At 37.8% G+C, this 20,510-nt stretch overlaps 1 pseudogene; it reads left to right on the top strand.

Moving 5' to 3' along the window:
* The window catches only part of LOC103616439, a 20,503-nt pseudogene extending 2,443 nt beyond the window's left edge, over positions 1-18,060 (top strand).
* Positions 18,061-20,510: the final 2,450 nt, after the last annotated feature.

Raw genomic sequence — 20,510 nt, 5'->3', positions numbered from 1 at the left:
GTATATATATATATAGTAAAGAACTGTTATTCCTATTTTCCTATTTCCCACATCTTTGCCTAAAGGCCCTTGATTTCAAAATTATAATAACTCAGAGGGAAAGGGGTTATATCTGCCACTTCAAGGGAGGCTTCTGCCTTCCTTAGCAGACACCTGTCTTTCAAAACCAAGACACTAGTGTATCATAATAAATTCTTAAACTAAAGAAAGGCAATTAAATAGATGAGCTAATGGATTTCACAGGGCATTTCTGATAATTGTGAATTTGGTTTAAAGTCTTTTCTTTAATGGTGTTCTCCACAAACACTTAAGCAATAATTGTTCTCTGGAGAACTGGTATTTTTTGGTGTTATGTGCTGAAAACTTTTGTTTGTAGGATTTAAAAAAAAAACAACAGGCAAGACAAAACCAAAAAGGGTACAGATGGTCTTTTTCCTTCAACTAACTCACCTCTTCACATATTGCTTTCCAGAGGGGTGGTTTTCACTGTTAGTGACTGGCCTCTCGCAGCACACTAGCTATCACTTGCATGGCCACAGCTAGGCTGTGCCTTCTCCAGTCATTGCAGCTGACATATAATTTTGCTTTATATTTTTGATGGTTGGCTTTGTCTCATTTGTTTAAGTGCTTTGCCTTCACTACTGATTTTATTATCTCATATACCTCACTACTGGGAAGTCTCCTCAAGTGAAGTCGTGTCTCCTCCTAGCATTGAAGACTTCAGAATGAACACACATCTCTTATGAGATGTTTGCTGGTGTCCTGGTAAGGAATGTGGTTTACTCGTGATGGCCAGCTGTAAAGCCTTCTGTTGTCAGTGAAGTTGTACCTGCATTTCAGTACCACTCTTGCTGCTGTTTAATACACTTAGGTTATGGAGCAACATTTTCAGAAATGATGAATTATTTAGAGAAGCTGACCTCAACATGATGTATAGCAGCAGTGTAGAGCTGCTCAGAAGGACAAGGGTTTTTAAGACCAGACACAACTGTTGTTACTCCTAGGTAGCTTTTTGACACTGCTGTATTCAGGTGCTCTGGTGTGTTGTTGCCCTGTGTTCTGAAAAAAGCCAAAGGGAAATAGTGCTTCCAAATGGGAAGCGCTTCTTTGCTTAGTTTGGATACTTGAGTCTATCTGTTTCCTACTAGTGTCTCTCAATCGAGACAAAAAGTATGAGAGAAGGGGTCTTTAAAATTAATTGTGAGAGCCTGATCATTAACGAATCAAAAATTTATTGAGCTAGGGTATAGCTTTCAGTTTCAGAATTCAAGGTAACTTGTAGTAAAGCTACTGCCTTCATCCCTGCTTCTACAGAGCATGCTGCTTTGTTGCTCTACAGGTCCTGACTTAGCCATAGTATTGTGGAAGAAGAGCACATTTCTTCCACCTGGAGCTGTTATGAACATTTGTTCTCACATAAAGAGAGATTTCTGCACAGTTCACTACTGCAGCTGAGTAAAAAGTATGGATATTATGCCTAGTTGAAAACATCATTTACACCTACAGATTCAAATAAAATCTGTGTTCTGCGTTACTATCTTGAAATGCTCTTTAGTTTGCACTTAGAATAAAGAGTAAGAGTGGAGGCTCAGGGAAGTCTGCAAGAGCACTGAACTCTGAATTAGCTATGTTCACCTTTCATGTAACGATACATTTCTGCACAGTTTAGGAGGTTACCCACACTGAAGTATTAGGAGAGAAGTCTCTGTAGCAGTGCACTGTAAAAGCCACACAGATCAGTCTTACCTATTGAACCTTTGGGGAACAAACAGGGAGGAGCAGTGACGTCAGCTGTTTGCATTAAGACATTAACCTTTCCACTTCACCTTCTGCCTGTGCTTCTTCTGTAGTCCAGTTGCTTTGGTTCCTTCTCACTTGCAGGCCTGCTAAAGATATCAAAACATGTCAAATAAAGAAAAACTATTTCTTTTTACCTCAGAATCTGTTGCTGAAGGACATTCTGGTAAGTAAAAACTCTGTATCCTTGCTTTTATGGATGCTTGCTCAGAAAAATGCTATCTGATGAAAGTTCAGTCATATCTCCCCTAATGGAGAAAAGAAAAATTAATTATTTTGAATAGACTTTGGATTAGTGTCTCTGTTCGCTTGACTAGGATTTGTCTTATTTGTTTAGCATGCAATACAATCTGGCACAGGTAACTTTAAACTTTTGCTCGAGAAAAGCATGGATTGGTCTACAGGTAGATGTGGAGCCGCCACATATACTAGAATTGCTATTTCATTTTTTATCCTGTAATGAAGAAACTAGTACCTTATGCACATGTATATTATAGGTGATCTTTGAACTTTGATTCTCTTAAATGTTTGGAATATTCAGCATTAATTTGCATCAGAGCTGCATTCCAGATACTGCTGTAGTACTGCATATGTCCATTTGTCACACTGGTTTTGGTAACACAAGGTTACCACAAGCGTAGTATGTACAAAACCATTGTATTTTCCAGGTCTTGAACTGCAAGACAATGCTTCAGCTCTAATTGCTTACTAAATTCAGCTATTTGTCATATAGCTTTGTTTACAAATATATTTATCTAGAAGCACTGCAGTTAACAAGAGGCACTGGAGGAAGTTTTGACCTTCAAAACACACGGTAATGACTCAAATTTACGGTAAAGATAGTACCTTCAAACGGAGCATTTCAATGTTAAGAGTAAAACTAACATTTCCTCTTACTTTTTCCATAGTAGAAGACAAAAAAAAAAAAAAAAAAAAAAGAGAAATAGAGGGTGGTGTCAAACACTAAAAGTTTGCAGTGAGTTTTTCTTGTGTATCTGTATTCTTACTCATTAGATGGGAATGGTACAGTGTGAGACCAGTTACATGGTCTGTCCTGCCCCTAATGAATGGCTGAACAGCTTTGGGACCACTGCAGCATGTGGCACCGTATCTTGAACCACCACTTGCTCACTGTAAAACAGTGTACTGCATGCTGTAACTGTGCACGTAAGCAATAAAATTCGAAACTCAGTTCACCTCAGGGTATCAAACTGGCCAGGTGACATGGCATTTCTGATTTTATCCTTGCTTGCACAAATGGCTTCTGTGTCTGAAATTATGACCACATGTTGTTTCTGCCTTTCACCTTATTTCCTTGCATCTTCCATCAGTGGTCCATTTTTATCAGTGAAGGTGAAATATAACTTATAGAACTGATCAGGATTCTTAACCTTTGAGTAGCAAGAAATTTCATGAAGATGATGCCTAAGCTGGGAAATAATGCAGCACAAATAGCTGAATATGGGCTTTACAGTTATGAAGATGGTGGTTTTTTTGTTTTGTTTTCCAAGCCTCTAAGTTGTTGGACTTACTTTGTGAATGATTAAGGAACACAGTTAGATGTTTACCTTTAGCTTGTTTGGGGAAAATGTTAGAAATAGAATGTAAAAAGTACAGACATTGCCGATTCATGTTGTGAAAATTATGTCAGTGAAGAAGCAACCTGTGCACTTCCATAAGAAAATCTCATGAAGACACTGAGACCACTGTAGCCTGTCTGAATAAAAGGGACACATGTATTTTTAGCACTCATGCTTTGCTTTTGATTATAGTTTGTATTTGAGTGTGGTGGTATTGATGGCACAATGGTTCATCAAAGATACCTGCTAGCATTTCTCCCTTTTCCATGCTTTTAGATTGTGATGAAAGATAAGAGCAGTTACCATACTAAAATTCCATTGGTACTTAAACTCTGCTTTGAATTACAGCCCTTTCAGGGTACAGAATAACTCTACTCTTGATTTATAATTTCATGCTGATGTTTGTGTGCTTCCAGATGAGATTATCTGTAAAAGTAAATAAGTAGTTTAAGGTGGACATTCAGTTATGCTTCTTCATTAATTTTCTCTGTGGGCCCTCAAAAGATAATATTTTCAATTGGCAATTATGTGTATAATTACATAGACTATTACAAACTATATGGGCACCTGGCTCACTAATACAGATAATCTTGAAGATCCAGCTGTGTATTTGTGTGGCTGAACATATTTTGGATGGGGTTTTTTTGTAATGATGGTGGGTGAAAATTCATTCATATTCCTTATGTTGGTTCTGCAGATATGCTACCTCACAAACATGTAGTTCTGAGGTAATAATATGGATTGCTTTCAACTGGTTCAGTTATCCTGATGAGACAATCCCAATTTGTCCTGTAAATTGTTTTCATTAACTTTTAACAAACCCAATGCATTTGACATACTCAGGTCTCATGTGGACGACAGGTCATAGGTGCTAAAGATGGTATAGGTAAAACCTTTTTTCTCCAGTGCTTTTTTCCCAAAACAGAAAGACCAGCACCTCAGAAATATAACTGTAAAAAGTCGTGGGGGGGGAATGCTTGACGGAATGTTTGCAGAAGCTTTTCTGAACTTGAGTGATCCAGATAGCAGTGCATAATTGCAGGAACAGACTTCAATATAATGCACCCTTTTGTAGGGATAGCAATTTCTCTTGTCATCCAAAAAATTGACACATGAGATTTCAGAGGTCCACACTGCAGGTAGAGAAGGGATAAACCCTCACTGAAGTGTAGACCTCTGACAGTTATAAGATGTGGATCAAAACAGGTAATCCACGCAGAAAATGCAATACAAAGTTTAAAATAAAAGAAGAGAAGAATGCAAAACTGCTAGAGAAAGGTCTTATCTTAAATACTTCTTCCAAAATTACTACAAGAGTAGTTTTTATCCTGAAATTATAATGATTATTTGAGATGCCTTTCCAGGCATTTTTCATTGTCCCTGCACCAAGGAGGCTGCTGGCCTGTGCAGGTGATAGTAAAATGTCAGAACTGACTTGAGGAGAGGAGTGAAAACAGGGTAAGATGTACCTTTCAGGATGTAAGTTGATAAAATTACCTCTTGGCAGATGCCCAAAGAACTCTCTTGCCCGCTGGAAATTACAATTTATTAAGAAATCCTTTTTTTTTTTAAAGTCACAAAAAAAAAATGTGTTATATGTCTTATTTTTATCTTCTAGATAAGATATGTGATCAGATAAGTGATGCTGTTCTAGATGCTCATCTCAGTATTGATCCAGATGCCAAGGTTGCCTGGGGTAAGTACAATACAGATAGAAAAACAGATTAATGAAGTATAACACATAATCAATGTTGATATAATGTCTTTTGTTCCAAAATTCCTCCAGTAGCTTGCTGCCACTCAAGACTTTCAGAAACAGTCAGTAAAGATGTCAGCTGTGACACTCTGATTCAGAAGAAAAGGAAAAGCAGGAAAAAAGCTGCAAAAAAAAGATCAGAATAAAGGGAATACATAGTACTCCTGTGCAAATTAAAAATTATGAAATATAAGAACTACACTAGGTGGTATCAAGGAAAAGTAGGGTTGTCAGGATGGATGATAATGAGGAATCTAATAAAACCAGGGAAAAAGAGAAGTGTGGAAAGATATACGTCAAAATACATGTCTTCACAGAGTCATTATGGTGATGCCCTTTGTTCACAGGAGGATAAGATCATTTGAATGTGATTCTGGTCAAAGTGGCCTGCTTTTTTGTGTGATTTTCCATTAGGACGATGCACAGATATTGTCATTAGCAATAGAGACTATGAATGTGTTACCAAATTGGAAAGAGCTGGACTGCCACAGAAAAATGGACATGGAAAGGGAATGTACCTAAAGAGCTTTCCAAATACAGTAATTTTTTTTCCAGAACAAGCCACCAAGGCCATAGGTACAGCACAGAGGACTAGCTGTGTCTCATAAACACAATGATCTGATATTTTTCATCTGAAAAATCTCATGTGATCCTTCATGCACAGATGTGAGCAGTGAGATGTGAGAGAAGAGTTTAGCATATGCGTTAGACTCGATGAAGCATGTATTTCAATACTGCAGGCAGTTATGCTTCCAAAACTGCTGTAAAGATGATGATGGTAACCGAGGAATGCTGCAAAAATGTCAAGGAAAAATGTGTGTAAGAGATGTGAGAAACACCAACAGTTTGTCTTACTAAGATAAAAGACTGAGGTGTGACATGATTACATAGACCTAGAAGATCATATTGTTGTACCAATTTTTTTTGTGATTGTCTGCTATATGTTTTTACATAAAACAGAAAAGTTTGGAGACCAGATGGACTCTTGAAACAAACAACAATGTAAAATATTGAATGATTCTGCACAAAATTTCTAATGAAGTTGCATAGCTTCCTGCTCCAGGATCTTGTCGAAGCTGGAAGTTTTTGTGGTTGCCAAGGACAACTGGGTGAATTACTGTAATAAAAATATATCAAAGACTGGTAGTACCATCTGTTAATAAATTATGTTCCTTTGGCTTCAGGAAAACCCTGAGCTGAAATTCTTGTATTTGGAGAAGCAGCCCTACACACTTGATCTGGTTTTGTAGACATTTGCTTCTAGCCAATGTGAAGATAAGATAATTGGCTATGATGGGCCCCCACCACATGCAGGCTTTTAAATGCTCATATCAGCTGAAGAGAAGGGTCGTTGCACAAAGACCCACAAGTGTGCTAAGGCTTTACACTGACTTTCCCCTGTAATCAAGCCTTTTTTCATAGAACCATCTTCAGGATCTCTCTGTTTAACTGTAAAATTCTGACATTTTACTGACATATTTTCTCCAGAGTGTGTGGCAAAAACTGGAATGATTTTGCTCTGTGGAGAGATCACATCCCAGGCTATAGTGCATTATCAACAAATTGTAAGAGAGACCCTTAAGAAGATAGGATATGATGACTCTTTCAAAGGTGAGTGAGATGCATGGTGTTGGTAATACTGATTGTGGGTTCAAACCAGGTATGGGCCATTCACTTAAGAACTGGATGCGATGATCCTTGTGGGTCCCTTCCAACTCAGAATATTTGGTGATTCTCTGTGATTCTCTAATGAGATCCTACATGTGTTCATTCATGGATCTGTTCTGCATGTGGCCAAAGTCATGTTTCTATGGTCTTCTGAAGAATAAAATGAAGTGTGTATCCAGGCCTGGGAGAAGACTCACAGCTGTTGTCGTTGATATGTATTTCTCACTGCCTGGTATTGAAGGAGCTATTTTAAGAGGCATACTTGTAAAAGACTTATTCTTGAAAGCGTCAGGTTTCAAGAATGCTTCTCTGATGCAGAAAAGCTAGTGTTTGGACAAATGTCAGAAGGTGGTTACATCTGTAGGTTTGTACAATGAAAACTTTAACACTGATGTTCCTTGTCCTTGGAATGTACAGGCCCGTGACGCTGGAAGTTCACACCAAAGGACCTCTTTATGTGTTCTTAACATGTACCCTGAAGGAGTTTCCTTTCAGCAGTTGAACTACTTACATGACTACTCGCCTTCAGTCTTTCCTTTTCACGCATGATATATACTTCTTCTCAAATTCAATTGAATCCTAGAACATACTACAAGAAAAGCCAAATACCAGTTTCTGGTAACATTTTCTGCACTCCTCTCCCAGGTTTAATAACCAAATAGTTTGAACCCTAGTCAAAATAAGCTATGTCAAAATAAGCAATACCATAATAAGCATAACAAGCTTTGGCAGGGTAGCTTGCAGGATTACACTTACCCTGTCAGTTTCAAGGATTCAAGTTTGACCTAATAGCACTAACCTACCCATGTCCTGAAACTGTTTAGTAAATGTGCTGATTGTCTGCTTCTGTTAACAATAAAAAATATACTACAGGAAGCTTACATGCTTAGAATTTTGAAAGTTTTAGCCAAGATAACTAGATAATCCTTAAAAACTTCTCTAGCAATCTGTGAACTCCCAGGAATGTATGAGCTAACTTTACAAAATTCCTTTCACTAGGACTGGACTATAAGACTTGCACAGTTTTAGTGGCTCTAGAACAACAGTGTAAAAAATCAAGCATGCTGTCTCTGATGGCAAGACTGACAATGACATTGGAGCAGGGGATCAGGTAATTCCAGTCACTACTCAAATCTAGTTTAAGCACAAGCAGTTACAATTACAGTGGGCTGGAGACTTTCCTTAAAAGCTATTATGCAAATTGCAAGAATCAGCAGCTGACCGCTGTGCATTCTCTTAATCACCAGAAGTGTGAAAATGTATCACAGCCTTCACCAATTTCAAGGAAAGTGGCTTTCCCCATATTCAGTGGCCTTAGCAGGATACAGTCACAATTAGGATTTTTGTCAGTCAGTAACTTTCTGATCTTTCAAGTCCTTTAGCCAGGCAGCAATTTCTGTGTCATATGTGGAGAGAAGACTGAGCAGTCTTGATGAGCTTCATGTTTGTTAAGCCTTTGCTGTGGGTTCTTATGGATGTGTAAGGCAGAGTCATTCTTGGGAACCAGCCCCTGTTGTGGCTGTGATTCTTGCACATATATGTTATTTTAGGCTGGTTATATGTCAAGGGTATTAACTCTGCATGTTACTGCTGCCTCTTGCTAAGCTTGGGTGATTCTAAAGTACTATGAGGCAAAAACAGGTGCAGAAATGGAAAGAGAACATGGAAATGAGTGGCTTATTTCCCCATTTTTCAATCCAGCTCCCCAATTTTCAATGCAGGGTTTGATGTTTGGCTATGCCACTGATGAAACTGAGGAATGCATGCCCTTAACAGTCTTCCTGGCACACAAACTGACTGCAAGCATAAGGGCTCTGGAACGGAATGGAACATGGCCCTGGGTTAGACCAGATGGGAAAACACAGGTGTGTAACAAATGCACCAACTGTAAGGGAGAGAAACAACAGAAACCATTTACGCTGTCTGCTACTATATTAGAATTTATATTTGTCAAAAATGGTACTGTCATTCTCATGTTCCAAGGTGATGTGAGTTTCATAAGCTACATTTGTATATAGCACATATGGTTTGTTTAAACTGTTCTATCAGTGTCTCAGCAGGTCTCTTCAAAACAATACTTGTATTTTCCTTCTTTTCCCCCGGAGATAAGGAAAATTAACAAATTACCAACAATCAGGTTTAGGGGGTTTTCTGAATAAACATCAGCTACTGACAGCTGTGTTGCAGAGCTCAGTGGATTAGTCACTGAGCCTACTGTAAAAGTGATGCACTTTGGCTGTCTCAAAGATTGTAAGTTCTCTGTTTTCTGGGCTATGAAACCTGCAGGACAGGAAAGGGATTTCCAGTACAGCAAAGTGTTTTAGTCTTAATTTCTGTTATTTAGTGTGGATCAACTGCATTGAGTTATACTGCTGCTGTTGCAGTACAACATGGATTGTGCCCCTGCCTCTTGTCGGGAGTGTACAGAACATGCGAACAGGCTGATTTCTTTATGATGTATCTATTCAAGCAATCTATTCAAGCATGTTTGAAGGGTAGGAAAGTAAAGAGACCACTCTAGTCTGTAAGAAAACAGATATTAAGGATGGAGCAATACCAGTTTATACTTGCACGTGCATAAAAGCCGTGCACAAGGAAGCAAAAGATACAGCCTATCATATGATCTAGTTGTTCATTTTAGCAGTGTTCTCCAAAATTTATTTTGGCTTTACTTTGCTAATCCACAATTTGAAGTGATGTTAACATAGCAAACCAGATTGATTTCAGCATCAACTGCTAAAATCATAGGATTTTGTAGCTTTCTTGTTATTTTGCTTCTCTGTGACAATACATGTAATATCCTGTAGTTAATCCTTTTGGCAGTGGTAGTTCAGTATTTTTTTTTGTTAAAGTGAGTTTAAGCATTGACAACAATCCATTATTTTTCATCCTATTTCTCTTCATCTGTTTATTTTTAGCTGCAGGAAATAACTGTGATGTTCATTTCCAGCTTTCAGACAGGTGCTTTTGGCCCTGAGTGCTCATTTTGGCCCTGACTGTTCATTGTCCATTTTTTTTTCCTCACTAGGTCACAATGGAATAGAAGGAGTGTAATGGTGCACTGGAGCCCATCCGAGTGCACACACTTGTGATTTCAGTAAATCATGTGCCAGACATACCGCTACAACAAATACAGAATGAGCTGATGGAGAAAGTTGTTAAAAAAGTCATTCCAGAGAAGTATCTTGATGAGGACACCATTTATCATCTCCTTCCAAGTGAAAAGTTTGTAGAAGGTGGTCCTAAGTTATGGTACTTTGAAAAACAACAGCCTATGCAGACCTGGATTCCACTTCATCACATGCTTGTAAATGTTCTCTTGAAAAATAGTGCAATGGAATAGTGTACCTTTAACCAAAAAGTCTTCGCATTTTTAAGGAAGCTTCAGTTATTTCTACTGGAGCTTTCCTGCTGTGCAGCTGTCAGCTAAACTGAAGCTATATCTGCTTGGAGAGCCACATATACACATTCTTGGATCTTTGTCTTGCTTCCAGAAAGTATTTTAAATAATCAAAAGCCAGTTCTTAAGTTATGTGCTAAAATGGCTGGTTGGAAGTATCTCTTCACTTCCACAATAAAAATCAAAACCAGAAATAACAATCAATCTGATATCTACACTGAAATTATTCAGAAAGCTGAACAAATTTCAAGGGAGACTTAACATATTAAATATCAATAGTCGTTAGGATTTGACATATGTTCTACTTTCCAGGTGTTGGCACTAGATAAGAAGGCCATTGGTGTGAAATTGTAAAAAGTTAAGTTACACAAAACTGTCTAGTTTGTGTAAAGAGTTCATAAGGATTAAAACTACAAGGTGTGCTCTTGATCACACTGCAGTGATGTAGGGATACCACTTTCACTGAGAAATAAATGTTGGCTTTGCTCCCATATTACTTATTTGGAGATTTTAAAACAGTGGATTAGTGCTGTTTATCTTCTTTCAGGACGGAATTTATCAGCACTTGAGTTCATTTATCAGCATGTAGTTGCCAGCTTTACTAATCTGACAGGCAGTATTTCTCTCCTAGTTGAGTAAGTTGGATCAGCTCATAAAGTTGTAGGAGGCAAAAATCTATGCAAGAGTTTGGGACTATTATCAGGGGCACAGGAGGGAAGGAAGAAGAAAGAAGTGTAGTATCACTTGTGTCACTACTGAACCATTAATTTGAAACTGATCTAGAATTTCTCAGTACTCCTGTGCTAACAACATTGAGCTGCATTTCCATGAAGCCCCTGCTTCCCATTCAGTGTGTGTATCTAATTGAAGCTTGTTAACCTTTTAGGTTGTATGTGATCTGTTTTTGTCTCTCTAAGTTCTTGGCCTTCATCAAAGTTTTGCTGAGTGAAGACTTTGACCAGTAACCCAGAGACAGTATTTCATAATTGCTGATTTGAAGGGAGCATTCTTTTTGTCATGTTTACAGTTGTGCTGCCTTGTTAAAGGTTTTCAAAAGTGACTGCAGCACAGACAACTTAGTACATTTCTGAAGAGGACTCCAGCCACCGAGTGAACTCTTTCATTAAGCAGTTGCATGGAAAAGTGAACACTGTGACCAGAATCATATACATGAAAAATAAAAAAGAAAGCCATACTCATTAACCTAATATGGGATTGGATGAGCTATTGTGTCTTGTGAATATATTTAGTTATTTTTCCTTCAGACTGACGCTGGACTGACTGGCTGGAAGATCGTTGTTGATACATATGGAGGCTAGGGAGCCCACGGTGGAGGTGCATTCTCTGGAAAGATCCCTCCAAAGTTGATCGTTCTGCAGCATATGCAGCTCGCTGGATTGCAAAATCTTTGGTGAAAGCTAGTCTCTGTAAAAGGGTATTAATCCAGGTAAGAGCAACCGTAAAAGTAATATACCAAATTCTAAAACAGAAATTCTGTCTCAGAGTAAATATGACCAACATAACAGCATTGCTCCAGTTTCAGAAAACCTCATAGTAGAATGGGGCTCCAGGAATTTTTTAGGACCCTTATGAGGGAAACCAAAGACATGGGCCAGGATGGTCCTGAAACAAGGAATTTGTTCTCAGTAATGTGCTTTCTCCAACTCCCTTGTCATCCCATGTCTAGGTACTTCTCTGCACAATCCTTACTTTTTAGGTGCTCTGCACACACCTGCATGCCCAGCACCCTGGCCTGGGCTGCACAGCACATTACAGTTATGGGAGCACTTCCCAGATGTAGTTATGCAACTTGCAATAACTTAATCTGTTCTAAGCTGTATTTGAAATTACCTTGATTTGTTCCTAGTATTCTCCTATGGTGTAGGGTGTGACTAAAAGCAAAATTCAATTGGTTTAGAGTTTAGAGTTTAAGACAAGAACAACTTTCATTAGTCTTACATACTCAGACAAAAAAAATGCACTTGTGCATGAATTTTTTTGACTACTAAGTCAAAGAAGTAGAAAGAGGTATTTTATTGACACCTTGACAGTTTCACCATTAAATGTGAACAGAATGTAACTATTAAACAGTGAGATTTGCCTAGGTATTTTGCAATACTAGTTTTTACAAATACTTGTTCTGAGTAGCTGCTGTGTTCAAAGTAATTACATAGTATTTCCTAAGAAAGTAAAATGTAGCAGCAATCTGGCCAATGTTTTGCTGCAGTGGTGTGTTTAAGATCTTTTACTTTCTCTATGGAGCAGAGGAGAAGCCCACTGGATGTGGTTATGATCAACGACATAGTATCCAGGCATCCCAATTAGCAACAAGGGTGCCTGCTTTAGATGTTGTGCATGTGTTTGACACCTGGTAGTTTGCAGTTAGTTAAGAAAAGGGGAGACTGGGAATAAAGCAAGCACAAGTAAGTTTTGGTTAGCAAATTGTTGATAATTTCTTTTTCTGAGGGGAAAGAAGACAAACTTCTGATTTCTTGGTATGCACATTTTGAGTGTCATTTTTGAACAACTATGTCACTTATTTTTGAGTCAGGTGGGAATGTCGTTATTCCAGTAATTCCAAAGACCCTCCTTAAATCCCTGAACCTGTCTCTAGACAAGGAAAGATTGATCTTTTTAACAGCAAATTATGGAGATCTCAGATACTAGCAATGAAGATAAGATGAGAAGATAGGAGACCAGAAACTCCAATGTCCTTTGAAGTCTTCGAAGGCTGGATTAAAGATTAATGAAAGGAAAAATGTATCAAGTGGAAATGCTAAAATGATTTCAGCCCATTAGTGTCGGTGTGCTATGCCGAGACCTTGCAAGCCTTCACTGAGGCTGACAAATGAGCTAGCTCTCGTATGGATATCGTTTCCATGCTAACCATCTCTCACAAGGAAAGAAAAAAATGGATAATAGAGGTAACTGCAGTCTAATTAGCTGTATATTAATACAATATTATTTAGTGTTACATAGAATTGTCAGCTTATTGGTTAACGGCAATCAGACATCGTAATCTCATAATTAGCTACAGGAAAGATAGTCGTGATTAGAACAGTTTCTAAAACACCCCAATTCTTGGTTACTAAGATGCATATAGACAGAACAGAGCCATTAGACTACTCTTGAAATCTGCAGAAAGCAGACACAATTGTTACAGTGGGGATACTGCAACACGTGTATCAGACAACGAGGCCCGTGGAAAAGAAGTATGTATAGGCTGATTCTTGGTAGATGTTTCAGAGATGTTTATTTCTCCAGCCGCATGGCCGGAGCTCTGCCGAGGAACTCCCACAATCTGGACTGAGGGTCCTTGGCCACACCAGGGAACACAAACCAACCCATGGGAACGAGGCTGAGCAGGGGCAGGGAAACGCCGTGTCTGTGCCCTCAGGGCCCCTCTCCCAGGGCTACACGGCAGGAGGGGAGACCCGTGAAGGGCAATGAGGAAGGCAACAATGAGGAAAGCAACAATGAGGAAGACCAGTGAAAGGCACAAAATGGTTTGCATTATTTGGTGACATTCAGTCAAAACATATTTTCATCCAAATAAACTGCAGCAGGAAAAAAATTAAGTGTATGTTAGCCTATACTGCAGCAGGGCTGTATTTTGGAAAGGGGGCTGAATGATGAAAGAAAATAGATTTCAGGGGAACCTGCCAGTGCTGTGCTGAGCAGTGTTGTGGTGAAAAGAAGCTAGCATGACTCTTGGATGACAGAAAGGAGATGTAGAGCTGTACTTCCTGGGTTACTTTGTCTACTTCTGATAGCTATGTTTTAAAAAGTACATGGCACTATAGCATGAAGTTCTAGGGAGTGCATCGAAGTAACTCACTCTGGGGAAAAAAGTCTGTGAGTGCTTTAGGAACATGGAGCTTTTCCTTATCTTTTCCTAGATAATATTTTCTCTGCCTCAGAAAAGAAAAAAATCAAAACCAAACCATAAATATTTGTAGAATTCAGAGTCTCCAGTCTCAAAGGCATGAAATCCTTGTGTCTAGCTGAAACTGAAGGATGAAGAATGGCCGTAGCTGAGGATGACAGAAAGTACCTCTTTTGTTTTAAAGGAATGTCACCTATGCCTCACATTTTACTAGGCTGAACACCCTCTGAGGAAAACATAATTTTCTAACATAAAGGACAAATAGCAAAAAGATATCTCCTAACTTTCTTTATGGAGACAGGATGTTAATAAACTCTACCCTGAGACATATGGTAAGTCTTTTCTTTCTATTCAGCAAAAAGCAGGAAGGACTTTATTAACTGTATTTGCGTTGTATGCTTGTGTTCTACAGCTACCATATGCCATTGGCCTCAGTCACCCTCTTGCCATCTCAGTGTTTCATTATGGAACATCAGACAGATCTGAAGAAGAACTGCTTGAAATTGTCCAGAAAAACTTTGATCTATGCCTTGGAGCTATTATAAGGTTAGTGTGATGTTAGTACTTACTGTAGGGAATCATGTTTTTAATGCTCTCTCTAACAGTTTAATTATTTGGCTTATAACCTCAAGAAAGTCACCTTCATCTTAAATCTCTAATTGATATAATTTCTGCTTTTTCCTCATCTGTGCATCCAGTACAACATACAAGAGCCAATTGATAAATCAGGTCACAAAGTGCACTGAATAAGTAAGACCCGCCTAAATTACACCATGTATATCTAACAGTAACCCTGATAGTGAGCTGTGTTGTAATTCATTAGCCAGGTGGTAGTGTGCCTGGTGAAGCAGAATTAAAATTTAGTAGTTAGGCTTTCCAGTCTGTTTACAGGGTGGGTAAGGCTCCAAATCTCTGCCTTATCTGAAGAGCAACAGAAATATTGGCTCTTTCTGAAAAAAGTATTAGGCTAAGTATGGTCTCTGCACCTTTGGTATTCAGGTGGCAACAACTTATTAGACAGCTGAAAGGCTCTGGTGCTCTCATGTCAGTTTGGAGTCAACTAAACTTAACTAAAAAGGAATCCAGGTTTCTTAAATGCTCTCTTAAGATCTGAACTATTGTAATGAAACTATTGTAATTGAACTACTGTAAAAATTTAGAAACCAGAACAAGGATAGCCATGAGAAGAACGTTCTTGAAGTGAAAATTCAGTTGTGATCAGAAGTGTCACTGAGGCTACCATGCAATCAGACAGCACATGCAAACCTAAACCTATTAACATTGCCTTTTGCAGCCCACTATTTCTGAAGTATTTCTGGGCCTGAAATAGCAGGTCTTTTAGACAAATACAATCCTTACATTTAAAGATGCATGGGAATTACTCTTTTCTTTAAGAGAAGATCAGCACTTGTCCTTATCAGCCATTACCGACCTCCATTCCAGTGAGCTGTAATTTGACCCTAGCATTTTTCACTATTCTTCTCCCATTTGTGACTAACTCATATGTTTCATTATGTAAACTTCAAGGCAGCAGAGTTTCTTGCTTTTTTTGTAGTATGGCTTCCTGAGACCTAAAGGTACAGGATCATCTTCTCAGTTCTGAATAACTTCCTGATCTTTTGGCTGATTTTCACCAAACCTGATAGACTGGCCCTCTTAGAAGTTTTGTGTAAGGGAGAGAAACACTATCTCCTTCTGCTTTTAAGGGAGCAACCACATAGTGAGTTCCCCCTTTATTTTAAGTCTCTGAAATTGACATAGAAGCTCAAGCCTGACATAGATACCAGCAAGAACTTGAGTCCATGCACATACTTTGTCATTTTGAGCAATGCAGATTTTAAAAGCTCTGTTCTAAAATGCTAAAACATAAATGTTACCCATCTCATTATTTGAGGAAAATGGTTTTGATGATTCACTTCTCGTTTAAATCCAGAGATATTAATACCATTCCTTTCCCTATATTCCAGAACAATCTTGAGCATATTTGTCTCTGAGGGAAAAAAATATCAACATGACTAGGAAGTCTCTTTTTTTCCCTTGAAAAAGGAAATACTTTTCTGACAAGCTACATCAACATTCTGCTGCTGTGCTCAGCCTTCTGCATTCTTTTTCAGAGTATCCGATATATATGCTGACAGCAGAGCTGACTTATAACTTTAATACTCAAATATAATGGAAAGCATTATGGCAACTTCTATTGGTACGTAATGTTTTCCAAGTGTTATCAGTTCCTAAATATAATCAAAACTGTTTGTTAGCTTTATCATTATGGCAGTTCATTGCTAATAATTTTTGTGGGGATTCCCAGACACTCATCTTGATCTGTTGTAATGAAAAATGATGCATTTAAAAAATACACTATCATAATCCTGGAGGTGATGAAGGCAGTAGGAAAGGAAGAAAGCAGGGATTAAACCATGAGCATTGTTGAGTGAGTATTTCCTTGTTAAACATCACCTCACCATATTTAAAATCCTATAAATGGTGCTGGCTGTCCATTCTAATCAACTATTCATTGACATAATTCATGATGTCTTACTTTTCATTTAGTCAGCATTCGTATTTCAACAGCATTTGGCTTAGGATCAAGCACAAATGACTCCCACAGTAGCCATTGCAGCATGTCCCTATGCTGCACAAAATATTACTTGAAACAAGACTTACCTGTTCTACATCATAAATGTCCACATAACTGCAAGAATGTGTAATCTCTTCACCTTCTGAAATGTCTTGATTATCCTGTCAGTATCTGTACTTCTTTTCTTATTTTGTCATTTCTCTACCAATCTTCTCTCCAGCAGTTTACAATATGAATCATCCATTTTAAGTATGCTTTCAAAGATAATTAAAGCAAGATAATACCAGACATGAGAAAGCCCAAGCACATGAAAATGTTTCAGATCTTTCATGAAATGAAGAGAAACTTCTATATAGATACCTGTAGCTAACCCTTTAGCACTGCTGCAATCCACTATGTTGTGTAGGCTAAAAGGCAACAAGCATGACTTGCACCTTCATTATGATTTATCTGGTCATAATTATGTCAGGTTATGCTCTATTCTAATGATAAGCTCTCTATTTTTCCTTCTGTAAATCTGTGTGGGGAAGGAAACAACACCTAGGTTTTATTATTTTCCAAGGATGATACTGTTTATCCCTCTGATGTGTCTAGATCATATTATACATTGGAGTAGAGTTAAGTGTAAGACTGTTCTTTTATTTTTCATTTAGGGAGCTGGATTTGAAGAAGCCAATCTATCAAAAAACAGCATGCTATGGGCACTTTGGAAGAGAAGAATTTACTTGGGAAATACCCAAAAAAGCGTGTGTTTTAAGCTTTTCAAAATGTTCCATGTTATTGACATGTGGTTTAATAATCTGGTAAAATTTCAAGCAGTTGAAGGAAAGACTATATCTACTCTTTTAAAAATGACATTCTGTAGTTAATAGATACCCTGAAAATTATTTGTATATGATTTCTAACTTTTATAGCCCCCTTACACTTTTAATGCACGCAGCTCTATCTAGGTAACATGAATAATTTAGACCTTTGACTGTGACCAGACATTAAAATGGTTGTGGGTATTGATGCCATCCCTATTCTGTCAGGGAAATCCACTATTGCTTACCCAATTTGCTTAGCACTGAAGTGGATGAAGTTGGTGAGGTAACTTTAAGAGCTTCCTGTGAGAGGAGAGCAGAAATAGCACAAATTGCCATAATTATTTGGGCCAGAACTTCCATGACTACAGCTTTAGTTAAGGTGCTTCAGTTATGTTTAAACAAATCAGTAAAAATACCCATTTCTGAACACTGGTCATTGTAACCCTACATATATGTAGCTCTTAAGTAATGCTATTTGTTTGCTTTTAACATTATATTTTTGCAGTTGTATCTACAAAGCTTGATGAACTCCTATGCTGTGATTCTTTCATTCATTTATAGTTATTCTCTCAAACTTGAATTTTCCATATCTGCATGAATTGAAATTGGTCATATAAATTTTCAACTAAATTTATTTTGGCCACTTCTGAAATGTAATAAAATGTAAAAAACACTTGGAGGATGTGACTCTCCTTTTACTTTTCTGCCTGAAAGGATAAAATGGACAGAGAGCATTCAAAATCATTTAGCTTCTCTTCAAGGACTAGAGAAGAGGAAAATGCTTGAATATCAAAAATAGCAATTCTGGAAAGCAAATTTATCATTAAATTGATTCCTAAGACAGAATGTTGGAGTGTTACCACTGCTCTAATACCAGGGTATTTTAGTAGAACACTAAGCAAAATGGCTACCTTGCCCCTGTTAACAGAAAGATAAAGGCTCCAGTGGTAAGTCTAACCAAATGCAAGTAGTTGATTATATCATTAGTCTCAAGCAAGTTTTAAAAAGCTTCTTCCTTTTATGCAAAGACTGATCAATCCTTTGATAGACCAGAGCTGACATGAAGTCACTGTACAGCTGTACCTGCACCTTACCTGCCTTGGTACAGTTAACCTGATCTAGCACATTAGTGCTGCAGTCAGTTCTTGTGATCTATACATGAGGCACATTTTTCTTGCATAAGTAACGCTGTCCGAGTTATTCATTGCCGTCTTCCCTGGCTTCATGCTTTTCAGTCTCCAGATAGGTGTTTATTAATTCTTATCTAAGGAGTACAAGCCACTGGCATGGCCTAGACATAGCACAGAGCAGAGAATGTAGCAAGAAGACAACTTATCAAGATTTCACAGCCTTTTTAAAGGTAAATTACCCAATGAAAACTTAAAATGCAAGATATTTTCACTTTTTTACCAATGTCCAACAAGTTCCTAAATCATGTAGACAGGAACTGTGGAATTCTGTATCCAATCATCCCAAACTACTTCTACTGCAGAATATGGAGTAGTAGAAGAAGAAGAAGAAGGTTTGGAGAACAACAACAATCCTCTATTTTGATTTTTTTTGCTTTTATCTATTTACTATGCAAATAGACCTAAAAACTCGAAATTTTTCACCCTGTGATAATCTCACATAGTATTCTATCACCTAATTCACACCATTGTAGATTCAAATTCTTCCCAGAGGCTAGGCAAAAATTTTTGCATGGACAAAGGCCAAAACCAGTACTGTCCAGGGGGGTAAAACCCTTCAAAACAGGCAGAGAAATATTCTCTGCATTCTGGGTTCCTGCCTATACCCCTCCTGTTTGAATCAAAACCACTTCTTTGACAGCTTTGTCCATGGCTCGTCCAGCACAGTGAAGTATACATGGCACAAATACTAAAAGAATAACAACAACAATTAAGACATACAAACCTATCTTCATGAATTTCTCTGCATTCTGGGTTCCCACAATAAGAAACCAAAATTAATTTCTGCAATTCTTTTTTGGGCATTTTGGGCAGTTTTTTATTTAAGGAGAACTTCTCCTTTTTATCACAAGACCCTGGACCCTATCATTGCCTGAAAATAATCTAGTTTAGTTTGCGTATAGCTATGTAGGCATCAAACCTATCATTAACCTTTATTAAAATTTGTTCCAAGTAGTATTGTCTAAGAAATGCTAATGTAGCTTGCTAATTCTGAAACGTCAGAATAATTTCCACTTTTAGTAATATAGGGGTACAATGTTTAAACGGCAAGGGGTTGCAGAGATCACTACACAGTAAAATTACTATAATGACCTTTTAATAGAGATTGATTATACGGCATATAGTAAATGGGCATATAGTCTCAATTTTACAGCTGTCTCAATTACAGTTAATATCAATTTTACTGTCATAATACTTCACCCTTCCAAAGTGAAATAGTGATGCTTTGGTTATCACAGAAGAAGAGCATTTTGATAAAAAGTCTTTTGTTAAATTTAATAAAGAAACTGTTGTTCAGTGGAGGTGTCTGTTAATCACAGCTTATCATCAAACAAACAAACAAACAAACAAGAAAAGCAACACCACCCAAAAACCCCACAGTGTATATCAGACAGGAAGAACACATTCCTGAAACGCTTCTTTCACCTTGCTTTCTGGCTTCCAAGTTAAAGACCTTTTCTTCAAGGAGTTGGATAGACCCCAAATCTTCCTTTCCCTTGTCATTGACTGGTGTTTCAAAGAAGCCAGAAGCACCAACTGCAGAAGAAATCCCTAATTACAGACTGGGACAGTGTACATTCAATCTCCAGAGACCCTGTCCACAAATTTCAGTGGGTTTTCTAATAACCAGTAAATTAATTTTAATTGTACGGGGTAGCTAATTTGCCCCATATGAAATTTTCCAAAAGAAGAGCAAAAAGATATATGCCTTATTTGAAGCCAGTGAACAGAGAAAAGATACCTCTGCTAACTTTGTAATGTCTAATCCAAAGCTAGAGACAAAACAATTGCTCCACAAAACCAGTGAAGTAATTTTTTTTGAAAGATTGGCATATTTTCCTATTATCAT

Source organism: Corvus brachyrhynchos, unplaced genomic scaffold (genome assembly GCF_000691975.1).
Source record: "Corvus brachyrhynchos isolate BGI_N302 unplaced genomic scaffold, ASM69197v1 scaffold22, whole genome shotgun sequence".
Taxonomy (NCBI): Eukaryota; Metazoa; Chordata; class Aves; order Passeriformes; family Corvidae; genus Corvus; species Corvus brachyrhynchos.
The sequence above is the reverse complement of the archived record's forward strand: the minus strand, read 5'-3'. Positions and strand labels throughout refer to the sequence as shown.